Source organism: Lytechinus variegatus, chromosome 4 (assembly GCF_018143015.1).
Source record: "Lytechinus variegatus isolate NC3 chromosome 4, Lvar_3.0, whole genome shotgun sequence".
Classification (NCBI taxonomy): Eukaryota; Metazoa; Echinodermata; class Echinoidea; order Temnopleuroida; family Toxopneustidae; genus Lytechinus; species Lytechinus variegatus.
This window is the reverse complement of record NC_054743.1, coordinates 14,918,665-14,932,194: the sequence shown is the minus strand read 5'-3', so window position 1 is coordinate 14,932,194 and position 13,530 is coordinate 14,918,665. Positions and strand designations below refer to the sequence as shown.

At 35.6% G+C, this 13,530-nt stretch overlaps 1 protein-coding gene across 1 annotated transcript in view; it reads left to right on the top strand.

The window, feature by feature from the left end:
- The window catches only part of LOC121413469 (protein lin-28 homolog), a 43,927-nt gene that overhangs the window by 26,473 nt on the left and 3,924 nt on the right, over window positions 1–13,530 (top strand). The gene's annotated exons all lie outside the window — the stretch shown is intronic.

Sequence of the window (13,530 nt, the reverse complement as noted above, 5' to 3'; positions counted from 1 at the left end):
ATCTTGCTGAAATGGGGTAAAAATTTGCATTTTTTCCGATTGCTATTTTAGCTTTTGGATCATCTAAAGCAATGGTTTCTAGAAGCTTCCTACCTGCCATACTTGATAAGACTGACATGGGTTATGAAACGCATGTTTTAATGATTGGGCATTCGTTTCAAAAGACATTATCATGTAAATACCGGTACTGGGCAAGTATCCTTTGCCAATTTTTGCCTCGTCTGCATAGCAGAGCTTTTCTGACGGCGGCGGCGGCGGCGGCGACGTTGTCAAAATTGAAATCTTTTCCAAGGTTAAGTTTTTTAAATGTTATAATTATCTTAGAAAGTGTATGGACCTAGTTTATAAAAATTAATCAAGTATCACCGATCGCTTTCCATGAGTTTTAGGTCACATGATTAAGGTCAAAGTTCATTTAGGGTCAATGAACTTTGATCATTTTGGGGGTATTTTCTGAAATATGAACATAACTTTGAAAGTTTATGGATCTAAAGTTCATGAAACTTGGACATAAGGGTAATCACTTATCATTTTCATCAGTATCATTTTGCATGAGTGTCAGCTCACATGGTCAAGGTCAAAGATCATTTAGGGTGAATGAACTTAGTATGATTTTTTGTGAATGATTATTCATCTTGGTCTTTTTCAAAGTCATACAGCACCGCTGCTGTGTTGAATCTCGTAATGCAGGCCATACTGCGAGAGGCGTTACACTTTTTTTTAAGCAACGCCTCTTCATTGAAACATGCGCCTACTTATGAAGGTTTCGAAAGGAAAAACAATATAAATTTTACTAAACCACTTTGAATATCTATCATAACGTACTTTTTACCATTCTCATAGTAAAGAAATTTTAGAGTATTAATAGCTGCGTTGTAATGAAACCTTATTTAGAAGTAGTTGGCCTTTCCTGTTGGTTGTGGATTTATGCAAATCAATTATCAGTTCCATGACAAAAGGTGCCGTTTCTTCGTTCGAAGAAAAACTTTATCCATATTCAGATCAAAAGATCAAGGTTAAACACATTTCCGTGATGACCTCAATGTTGAGAAGTAAAAGGAGAGGCAATAGTAATATCCTTTGCCATGCGAACAGTACGGTCAAGTTGTTCCAGTTTGGCGATTGAAAAGCCCGCCAAAAGAACAACGTGATCTGATTCCTGGCCAGTCTCGCGTTGCTTGACCGTTCGTTTGATCATGGATCCTACCAGTAGGCCCGTGGTTTGATAAACTAGTTCAATTCTCGTTTGTGAATGTGTGGAATTGGGTCAATTTGTGAGAAAAGACAAACTTGTACCTTCTGTAAAATCCAATGAATCCATGATGTTTAATTAAAGGACAAGTCCACCCCAACATGAAGTTGCTTTGAATAAAAGGAGAAAAGTCCATCAAGCATAACACTGAAGATTTCATCAAAATGGACTGTAAAATAAGAAAGTTATGACATTTTAAAGTTTTGCTTAATTTCACAAAAAAGTCATATGACGTCATCCACTCACTATTTGTTTTGTATTTTATTATATGAAACATTAGGTATTCTAATTTTCTCCTTATTGTCCTATGAAACAAAGTTTTACTCCTCCCTGAACATTACCATTGTTTTAACATAATTAAAGTTGGTCCTTAATGTCAAATCTGTAAAAACTGAAATATTGTATATTTCAAACAATAAAAAACAAAATAAATATTGATGGAAATCAACGACTCTCTCATTGCATGTCCCTGACTTGTGCATAAAACTATATTGTGAAAAATAAACGAAACTTTAAAATGTCATAACTTATTTTACATCCGATTTTAAATCGATGAAATTTTCAGCGTTACACTTTTCAGATTTTTCTCAATTGATTCAAATCAACAGTTTTCTTAAGTTAGTTACATCCTCATATTTATATTCATTCATTAATGGCGACATGAAAGGTCACCTGCAAGTAGTGGGTCCAGACACCATCACAGATTTTAGTTTCCCTCGGGGAAAAGAAAGATTCATTAGTCGTCACATCGTACTAGACTCCAAGAAAGTTATCGAATTTGAATGAAATTAACCAATTAAAACAAAATCATGTTATGTAATCATGTTCAGAAGGCGCAAATCTTCATTTTCGCCAATTTCCGCGCCTTCTAGCAATCATTATTGGTTCATCTTTTTATTTTACTCCCAAACGGCCAAACTTACACCTGGTGTGGAGATCAAACTTTAATGTCACACGGGTCACTATTCAGATGGTAATTGACTTGATCTGTGGCATCAAGGAATAAAAGATTTTTTTCTTTTTTTTTTGCCTAGCAATTTCTGATTTCCCAAAATAAACTCTAGGGCCCGTATTCTGAACTCGGGTTTAAATTAAACCATGGTTTAAAGTTATGGTTCAAATATGGAGAGCCAAGTGGGGCACAAATCCCTAACAGTACACATCCAATTTATTAAGTCATATGACACCCAAATTGTTTGGGAATAAGAACTGAATTATTTTGAAATATTTTTCATCATTATGAAAGCAAAAGGAAACAAAATAGCAAACATAAGAAATATACAGTATTAACAGAATGTTAGAGTTTTTGGTTCCCCATAAATTTAGCACAGATTTAGACCATGGTCTAAGTAATATACTTCGGTCACATTTGCAGTACGGCGGCCTTACGGCTAGTCGAAAACAGCCGTTTATTCATATTTATTCAAACCATCTATATGTAGCTGGTATTAAAAAAATGTTAAATAGGCTGTTTTCGACTCGCCGTACGGCCGCCGTGACGCAAATGTGACCTAGGTATCAAACCCGACTTCAGAATTCGGGCCTCGATCATCTGTAAATATTCAAGAGTAAGGCGACATGCAAGTCACAATGAAAAAGAAATCTGCAACGAGGGTTAACGGGAATGTAAAGACATAAGTTTAATCACTTATGGATAAATTACGTAATCTTTAAAGGAATAGAAGAAAAAACAAATCGAAACAAAGATTTAGACCAAACTACAGCTGCTAAAAAGTATTATTTGTGTGTGTTTGTGCTTTTAGCAAGGTCTGAGATTAATCAATTGAGTTGACATTTCATGGATGTATGTTAGTAATTCAAAATCGATTTAAAAATGGAAAAAAAAGTTACGCTAGTCATGAACTTCGAGGCGGTCTGAATACGCATATTTTTTTCGATTGGTAATTGTCATAGTAACGGCGTCACTGACAACGATTACGTTCCATCTGAGGATGCACCAGTAAAAAGAAGAAAAAGAGAAGAAAAAATTGCCATTCTAGTTTCTTCTTCTGGGCTCAATCATGATAAATCGGGAGGTTTATAGTCGTCACTCTACTTGTCATATACCAGATCGAGCCAACAAATTTCAGACAGTTTTTTTACTTTTTATTTATTTTTGTGGGGGGGGGATCAGTAATAATCTTAATTTGAAATTTAGGATTTACAATAAGTTTTGTCTTGATTAAATTCCTGAAAAATAATCATTAAAATATTCTTTCGTAAATCTGACAATACTGAAATAAGCAACATCAAATTAATGAAGTATAAGATGTTGACGTAGGAAAAAAAACGACCCCAATAACCAACGCTTAGTTATAAACCAGAGGAAATATGACTTAATTCTACTGATAACGAGTATACATAAATATTCATTCCTGAAATACCTAAGTTCAAACAGATAGTTCAATCATTGTTCCATTTACATAAATCTATATAAGTGATAAAATATTTATAGAAATGCATAATGCAATAACAAAAAGTAAAGGAAAATAGTACTGACAATACCGTTCAGAATGAAGCCTTTCTTTTATCTTTATTTTCCTATTTCCTTATGCCTCATGGGCATATCTTCATTTATTTTTCTCTATTAGGTAAGAGATTGATGCGTTCATGAAATGTTCCTAATACAGCGTTCTGATTACGATGACCGCTGTATCTCATAACCTAGTTTATTAATTCTGATTTAAAGCATGAAGTATCGTTTTAAGTGTGTCAACGGCTTAGTAGCTCCTTGGAGGTAAAAAAAAGCCTTTCCACGGTTGCACTCATAAAGTCAGTAATTTAATTTTTTGAAATATAGATCATTGGAAATCTGGGGAGCGTTTCATCAACATTTTTCTCCGACAAGTTGTCAGACCTGACATCTTTCATTGATTCTGATTGGCTGAGAGGTACTGTTACTATGGTAATTGTCGGATAAAACAGAACTTGTCGGACAAAAACCCTTCATGAAACGCTCCCCTGAAATAATACTTTTTACAGGCTTGGATCTTTCACTAGACTAACCAGCACCCATGATAGTAGTGACAAAAAGGAACGGGAAATGAGGAAGACAGGACAAAAGTTTGGAAGAAAAGAAGGAATAAGACTAAAAGAATGAAATAATAGGTTAACTTCTTAGAGAACTGACAATATTTAAGTTTTGTATCGATTTTGCTCTTTTTTCCTCCTTTGGATTGTGAATGCACTATTGAGTGAACATGATGATAGTGGAAAAAGAGCATCCAACATAACAATTGGTGATTATTTAGTGCGTAAGGAAATGTTACCAGTCGTTCTTAAAGTCGCTCATAACCAACGAACAGCTTTATGAGACACCCACCCGGGCGTGGACGACTCCTATACTATAGAGCTATTTAAGATTATACCTGGCATATTTTTAGAAGCAGGGTTAATAAAGTCGACGCTGCTAACCACGCTAGGAAACTGCTGCATGCCATCGTCATGGACCGGGTAAATTAGATTTGAGTGGAAATTATCAATATTGGTCTTTCTATTCGCAAATTAGTTTGACCAAACGGGTGATAGGTGGCAAGGTTCAGCATCACTGAACGTCTTTCTCGGCCAGTGGTTACCACATATCAGCATCTTTATATTGCCTCCATGGGTACAGTATGGACCTACACATGTACCTTTTCTAGTAGGTCCATGTTTGCAGTATACATAGGTATAGAGCAACTTGATTTGGTGACCGATTCCCTGCAGATCTGATGCAGCTTGCGATGAGCAATAGGAACGTTATGAAGAGGGGGATTTCTAAGAAACACCGAGCGGGAATAGATCATTTGGGATTTGCTAAGTATTGGTTGAGGGTGCATGGTTTAAGATTTATTCTCCTGTTATCAATCTTTGCTTTCAGCAAAGAAATGAAAGCTGACATTCTTATCCAGTGAGTAACACGGGGTGCCGTTGGCAGTGAAGAAGAAATTGCAGAGGTTAAGGAGTTGGTCGTGACCCCCTCCCTTCATGCCCTTTATTCGACGTACATAAACTGGGGACGTCGACGCATCGTGGTTTACTAAAATTACCGTTACAGATATCCCAAATTTTGCGTTCATTTGAATTCTGATAACCGTCTTTTCTTTAGCGTGTTTAGAGAGTGGGGGTTTGTAGTTCGACCTAATTGACCAATGCTAATCACTCAACCCTTCTTCTGTAGAATTGAGGGCAGTGTGCGCCCTTGACCCGATCTGCGGACATTAAATACCCGGACCCTCGAGCGTTGCTTGACCGTGTGCACTATTCAGGGTTGCACTGTACGATGGTCATTCTGGGTTGATGACCGCCACTTTTGGTGAACATTTTGAGGTCACGTTTTCAGAGGGCTTCTTTTTTTAAAAATGATTTATTACCTTGGTAAGGTCCCTTCTTATCGTCCCGGGTAAATGGAATGATTCCGAATGCTCTATTTGGGGTGCCAGTTTAATTCGATTGTTAGCAAACATTCAATAAGCCCGTAGTATACTCTCCACTTCTCTACTTGAATTTATATGAAACAGTTTTGCTAGATGAATTGTACTCTTTTAATTAAGATTTGCTTATTTTCAGCCCGGATTATGCTCCTTTAAACCCTCCTTTAAATAGCTATTATGTTCAGCTAAAACATCTCTTTGATTGAATGGTTGACTAGATGATGAGGATAACTATTTAAAAATTAGTTATCCAGAAAAATAAAAGCTAGTGAAATTAATATGAGGGATTGTTACAAAGTCTATGATATATCTTTTTTTCTATGCTTGGGTCATCGTGTAAGAAAGCTTATCGACGTGGAAGGTCCAAATGTGTGTGTGGCACCATGGTGGTACACACTGTACTTCAGTCGTTTCCTTTCGACATTCTCTAAGAGCTAAAGTCGCAATTTATGACTTGGTATGGAATTCTCTCTTTTTTAAGAGTTTCAGATCTGGCAAGGTAAAAAGCATCCATCATTTGATTGTGATGAAAGATATTACAAAGGTAAACACGTGATACAATGACACTCCCTCGCTTTGCGATAAAGACTGGTGGTTTGAAGGCGGTCTTCCCTTCAAAACTTCAAACTTAATCTTGAACTCGATATTGTGAATCATAAATAAGAGTGATAATACACAAGAAAAAGTTTGTAAATGAACTGACTTCATTTATTTAATGAAAAATGAATATCATTCGAGTGAAAAAAGGAATTGAGCATTATTTCATTCGGGATTTCTGCTAAAGACTATTGAAACGGCATTTTCATATTCTTAGTCCAGGACCCGGACCTACATGTAGGCCCTGCAACCAGCACATGACCTGGAAATAAGTGGAAACTAAAAATAATGTTGTTGTTTTTTATTGGAGCTAAATGAGAGAGTGATTCGGCTTGTTCTGAAGAAAGTGCGCATACAAAAGGAATAAATACAAAGAAGCCAAATTGCAAAGATCTTCATCAAGAAATCATTTCACTTCTTATTTAAGATTTGTTGATGTCTTGGAATACAATTTTTTAATTATTTATTCTTAAAAGAATATTTGGAATACAACATTCATTCATTATATAACAATTATGTTCATCTAATGTACAATGACATGGTAACTAATAACGGTATTTAGGCGTATGATGATTATAATTATCATGACAAAATAATGAGAAGAAAAAAAAGTTAATGTTACTCGACAAATGCTGAGTGCGTTTACCATTTTGAAACTATAAATGACCTAAATTTTATTTTGACACCGATGAGTATGGATGGAAATCATTTGGAATTTGGAAGGACTGGAGTTGCATTATGGCCCACAATAATCACGTTGTCTCCAAAGAAAGTGAAATAAATGAAAAAGTCTACTAATTAAGGAGGGAACACACTTAAATTGTTGGACAACATACTGTCCACTGTGTTCGGTAATGTATGTTGGTATATATATATATATATATATATATATATATATATATATATATATATATATATATATATGTATATATTATATTCTTGGCAGATATTATCTAATTGAGCAAATTTATTACACAATTTTAAGTTTTTATTGCCCAATTTGGGTAGATTTTAACCAATAGTTTTGTGGACAGTAAGTTGTCCAGGGTTGGTTAAAAGTTGGGCTTTTTTTTGGCCCATCTATTTTAAGAGTGTATTTAAATGAACATTCTCTCATTTCGGGGAGGTGTTACAAAGATCAATTGAACATGAAATTTTAAGTGATATAAAAAAATCCATAGTTCATACTCTTAAATGATTGTTAAAAAAATAGTTTTTATTCTTTGCTCACTGCAAGTTCTCTTTGTCAAAATTCTCTGCTTTAGAAACCTTGATGCTTTTATCGTGTGGAACGAGTGTGTGGGTGCACTTACAGTAGAGTGCGTGAGGGTGGGCTGTGTGTGAGTGTGTGACGTCAATATTTTATAACTAACAGGTGAAAGATTATATGCCGTGGCGATAAGGGGCAAAAATAGACTCCCAATAATATTTTGAAGAATGGGAATTTAGAAATGGCTTGGATTTCCTTAAGGGAGATAATCAGGTTTATTTTTGATACATTATTATAGGTATTATGTGTATAATAAATGCAATATGTCGAATATTTAAACGGAGATATTCCTCTTAACAGCTTAAGCTGATATCTTAAAATATAATGATGGTTCAATAAACCACTATGATTTCTTACTTGTTTGGTGCCCTTGGTTTATACAGATACATGTTTGAAGCATTGTATTATTTGATCTCACCCAGACTCCGGCATTACTGATGTATTGATTGATAATATGAGTTTATGAGCAAGAAGATTCTATCATTATCAGTTTTATTGTAATAATTTTGAAAACGAATATTTCAGTATTTTATTATGAAAATGTGAAAATGGTAATAATTAAATCAATGTTTCGGCTATAGATAAAAATATGATGGAAAATGATGAGCGATTATGAAATGACATGCATGGGCTCGCAAAAATAAATTCTTTGTTGCATGTAAAAATTCATAATAAATAATATTACATAACAAAAAAAATGATGGCATATTTATTAGTATTTGAAATATATCTTAACTATAACTATTAAATATCATATTCATTATTATTATTAGTGCACAGCAAAAACTGTGGTGTTAACCGGTGTACATAGAGGACCACACCAGTTATTTTACACCGGTGTTAAATTGGTGGTGTTAGTTTTACACCTATAGGTGTTATTACAACACCTATGGTTGTTACATTTACACTCTTTGGTGTTATGTTCAATCTCTATGGTGTTATTTTAACACCTCAGGGTGTGGTCCTCTATTAACACAAATTGGTGTCAGTTTTAAAACCAGTTTTTACAGTGTGTTATTATTACTATTATTATTATTGTTATTATAAGTCTTGTCGTTATTGATATTTGTATCAATACATCATTATCAAAATGTCATGTAAAGATAGTGAATGAGAGCTATAATGCGCTGTATATTATAGTAAAAGAAAAATGAAATCTAACTAGTGTATATTTATACAAGTTTTGATGAAGTATAGAGTTAATTATTTCATTCATCATAATCACATGACCCTGAACATGCTAAAAACGGATCCTAATCAGCCAATTTCTATAATTTTGCTTATTCCATTTCAAAGTTATTTCTTGGAATCTGTGTCTTTTTATTTCCCTTGATTGAAAGAGATGTTAGTTTATTATTTGTGTTCTTTCTGCTTAAAGGTAATCAGACTTTGGGCCCGTTGCAGAAAGAGTTGCAATCAAACGCAACTCTAAATATCATGCGCAACTTGATTTTCAGCCAATCAGCAGCGAGCATTTTTGACTTGCGTTTAAACGCAACTCTTTTTGCACCGGACCCTTTATCTTCTACTTTAAATTAAGTCATTGAAATGCATTGCAGGTTAAATGAGGATTTATAGTCTCATCTTTTGTGCACTTTACTTTTAAGTTACCTTTCCACTTAAAGTGATTGGTTAACATTGGTTTGACTTTTAAAAAATCTGAGCTAGAAGATCACACTTGTCACCTGTGTCTGTGATGTGTTACAAAAATGAAGCCCAGAAAAAATTGTGTTCGAAAATAATTATAAAGTGCTTCAAAAAGTGAAATATAAAGTGACCGGAAACACCATCTTAATTTCATCTCATACACTTATGTGTACTATTTAGGTGTCTATAAGATGCCTATTTACAAAATCGGGGTTTTCCTTGTAGTTCTAGCTTTTCATTCTCAATAATGGTTGTTTTCAGGGTTTATTAGTTCTAATACATGCACTTGTACACATGTTTCATCTTGGTTTGAGAATTTTTTTAAATCAGCTGCTCACAAAGTTAAACAATACCTTTAAGTCTAATTCCTTTTAATTAACATTAATGGAAAAAGAAAATGTAGTTGAACAAATCAGATAATTTCTCACACATCAGCGGTGGATAATTCTAACATTCTCCCGGATTTTTATTTTTTATAGCTCTTTATGCTTATCAATGTATACAAAATGGTGGAAACCCCTACGCCTGAATAGTGTTTAGTCAAGAGTGTCTTTCGCGAGTATTATTACACCACATTAATTTGTGGTTATAATGTGCGGATATATTGTTAAATTATCCGCTGTTGATAATTTGTCGGGCCATAGGTTGTTTGATATCCTTCCCTCCCAGAGCCGTTCATGAAACCTCCAACTCTCGGAAAATAAACTTTGGTTAGCAAGATTTACAATCTATCCAAACCTAATTCATCCACAAGAAACAAACACTAATAAAGGGAATTTACATGCATTGTTAAGATTTACGGTTGGAGTTCCAGAGTTTAAATTCAACATTTTTCATGATTATCCTGTAAACTGAGCTAGAATTACGCCATCTTGTGTCAATGGCCATTTAGTTTTTTTCAATCATAGGTCCATAGTTCAAGTCAAGAGCTCAGGTTTATTTTCTTCAAATAAAATTCCCTGTTTTAGTGTTAATATAATTCAATATTCTATTTGATAAGTTAACATGCAAGCATGAGGAAAAAGAAATTAATTTATTAAAGTGTTTCCTTGTCTATTTTGTTTTATTTTTTTTGCTTTATTAGTATTGATATATTTTTTTTTTGGGGGGGGGTTAAAAAATTGTGTTGCCGAATATTCTGTGTGTTTTCAGAATTTTTTTTTCCTGTCGTGGAAAACTGGGGACCAAATAGACTTTGTTCGTAATGTTAATTGGGCCCGCTAGATACTTAACTCACATACGCAAAAACTTTAATTTTCAATCGAAAAAACACATCTACATGTATACCCAAGCCGCAAGAACGTAATACTGTCACGCACGCACACCAACATACACACACAGACACACACATACCTTCAATCGTTCTTGTTTGTCCCTTTGAGAGGCCTATTATGCTATTGGAATTCCTTTATTTACAATCTATACGCCTTTTTTTGGATTTTCAATCATGATCTTTGTATTTGTAACTTTCCTTTCCCTCTTCCTTACACATTACCCCCCCCCCCCGCTCGTACTGCTTTCTCTGGGTTTGCTTGATTTGACGTACTACTCCCCATCGCTCCACACCCATACCCCATTTACCTCCTAGCCTCCTCTCGTTCATGGCAGAGGCACCGGGCAGAGGTCATGTTCATAAGGACCGCCCTCCAGTTCATCGTCTCCTTAGCACAGTTCTATTCACTGAACTCGTCGTGTTCTGTTACACACTGCTTTCCACCAATAGTGCTATACACACGCACACTTGTTACCGCACGATCTTGAATGAATTCCAAGCTTTAAGAACCACTACGCGCACACCATTGCACGCTTTCTTGGATTGGTCTTGCCTGAAGAGACCCTGTTTCGTTGTACCTCGATGAACTCAATTTCGATCTTGCTATTATTGGTCTTGAGCAGTGGTGTAATCAAGTATTAAAAGTCGCGAGCGAGCGAAATTTTTGTCCTTTATAAAGGCATAATGTGTTTCACCCCTTCCCCTTTCCTTTCCTTTTTTTTCTTTGTCGGCGATTTTTTTTTCTAGTTCCCCTAAGCCCTTTCCACATTGTCAATGTGCTTGAGCCTCTATACTGTCACAAAACCTTTTGTGGGGGGGGGGGTGAAAATAAGTTTGTGGTTCTTGATTTTTTATTGCCGTTCAGCTTTTCCTAATATAGCTAGAATTTCCAATAGCTGCTGTTAGATGGTTCTCTCGGATGTGATATATTTCATGTGATAATCGTAAATTAGAATCTTAGATTTTAAGTTGAAACAATGTTCTGAATTACCAAGACTAATATCTCTGCAATCTGCAATCCGAATCAACTTGACAATGAATAACGTCAATAGTAGAAGTCAAAGGTTACTTCCTGACACTCTTTTTAGGTCACGATTGGTCAACAATGCTCGGTGAGGGGCACACATATCAAAGATTTAACCCTGTTCCTTGTGTAAAAATGTAGAGATAAAACAACGGCAGGGAAGAAGAAGAAGAAGAGAGAGAAGGTGGTGGGATAGAGCGAGGAAAGTAGGAATAAAAAGAACAAGGAATAGGAATCGGAAATAAAAACAAGAGGAACATAGAAAGGGTTTAAAGAAATTATGATATGAAGATTCGTGAGATGGTGAGAAAGTATCAATGACTTCAAGAAAACTCCCGTATTTCCTCAATCATTTCGTCAAAGTTTCTTGAACTAATTTTCTGTGAATTTAATATTCTGATTTCAAGACAAAGACGGTAAATGCGTGTCCGATATAAAATAGTAATGCTCATAATTCATATCATCATTTCCGTTAGCACTTTCTACTACATTACTCCGGACGGTTTTAACTCATAATAATCCTACCGGAGGTAATTAGAGCTTGCTACAGAACTTTAATGCACGAGTACATGTATACAGCTAATATAAAGAGTGAAAAAAGAAAATTAGGGAATTTAATGATAGACATACATTGTTCGCGATGATTATAAGCGCAGCAGTGGCGTTTAGGGGTAGCGGATACGTGCCCCGAAAATCAGTACAAGTATTTACAACTCCCACAAAGCCTGCTAGATGGAAAACCACAAGGCCTATAACTACAACTGGCAGGCAAAAGATATTCATTTGAGCCAATCCATAGCTCAGTTTTTAAATTTGATATTGCTAAGTGACAAAAATGAATGAATGTGACTGACAATCTAACACTAATTCTAGGGAGGGTACCTACTGAACTTCCTTTTTCCAAATTTGAAAGATATATCACTACTTTGCAACTATTTTTTTACTGGCGGAAGAATAAGGTCCATTTTACTCTCTCAAGTGATGAATTTGTTGTTGTTGTTGTTTTAGCTTATACGGCGCGTGTCATTCAGTATTTGCGCAATGTGTGTGTGTGTGTGTGTGTATTTGAGTTTTGTCAGACGTGTATCAATCAGATATGATTATTTACGTCTGGGACCGACCTTTAACGTCACCATCCGAAAGACGTGACCAGGGCTCGAACCTCGGATCTCTGCATCAATTTGTAACTTCCCCACAGCTTGGATTACAGGCGCACGCCACAACGCCCAGTGTAGATCCCGTCAGGTGTAGTCTTCATGAATGCTGATTTATTTTTAAAATGAGCCGGTCGAGGTACCCTTTTCTGGTCAGATATGGAATGACAGACATTTATCCTATCCACTGGTAGTAAACATTTAACCCTCGAATTTCCTCCTTATTTTTTATGAATTCTTTTTAAGAATCTATGGGAGTCTATGGGAAATGAATAAGGCCCGTGATGCCACCATCAAGAACTAATACCTTGGTCACATTTGATCTACGGCTGCCGTACGGCGAGTCGATAACAGCCGTTTTATTCAATTTTATTCAAACCACCTATATGTAGCTGGTACAAAAATGTTTAAACGGCTGTTTTCGACTCTCCGTACGGCCGCCGTAGAACAAATGTGACCATGGTATAAGAATATGAAGAAGATGGATAAGCAAGGAAGCGCAAGGCGTCGGAAGGTAAAAGGCGCGTGATTTTAGTATTTGTCTAGGTGTCAAGGGAAGCATGAGCAGGAAGGGGCACGCCCAACATCTTTTTTTTTCGAAACAATAATTTTTTTCATCGCTCCTTGTCCAGTAAATGGGGAAATGTTCGGATTTTAGAAGTGTGTGTGTATGGGGGGGGGGGGGGCTAAACATGCATGAAATAATAATTTTCTGGTCATTTTCTCTTTTTTTGTCGATGATAAGGGGGGCTGAAGCTATTTCACACCCTTTTCCCGGTTCCGCCAACCCAATCAAACTTCAACACCAATACCTTCATTATTCCGAATGCTTCCTATTCAGAGAATCCGAACAATTATTGTGGCATCGTTTTGAAGGTTCGACTCTTCTAATACCGTTTTC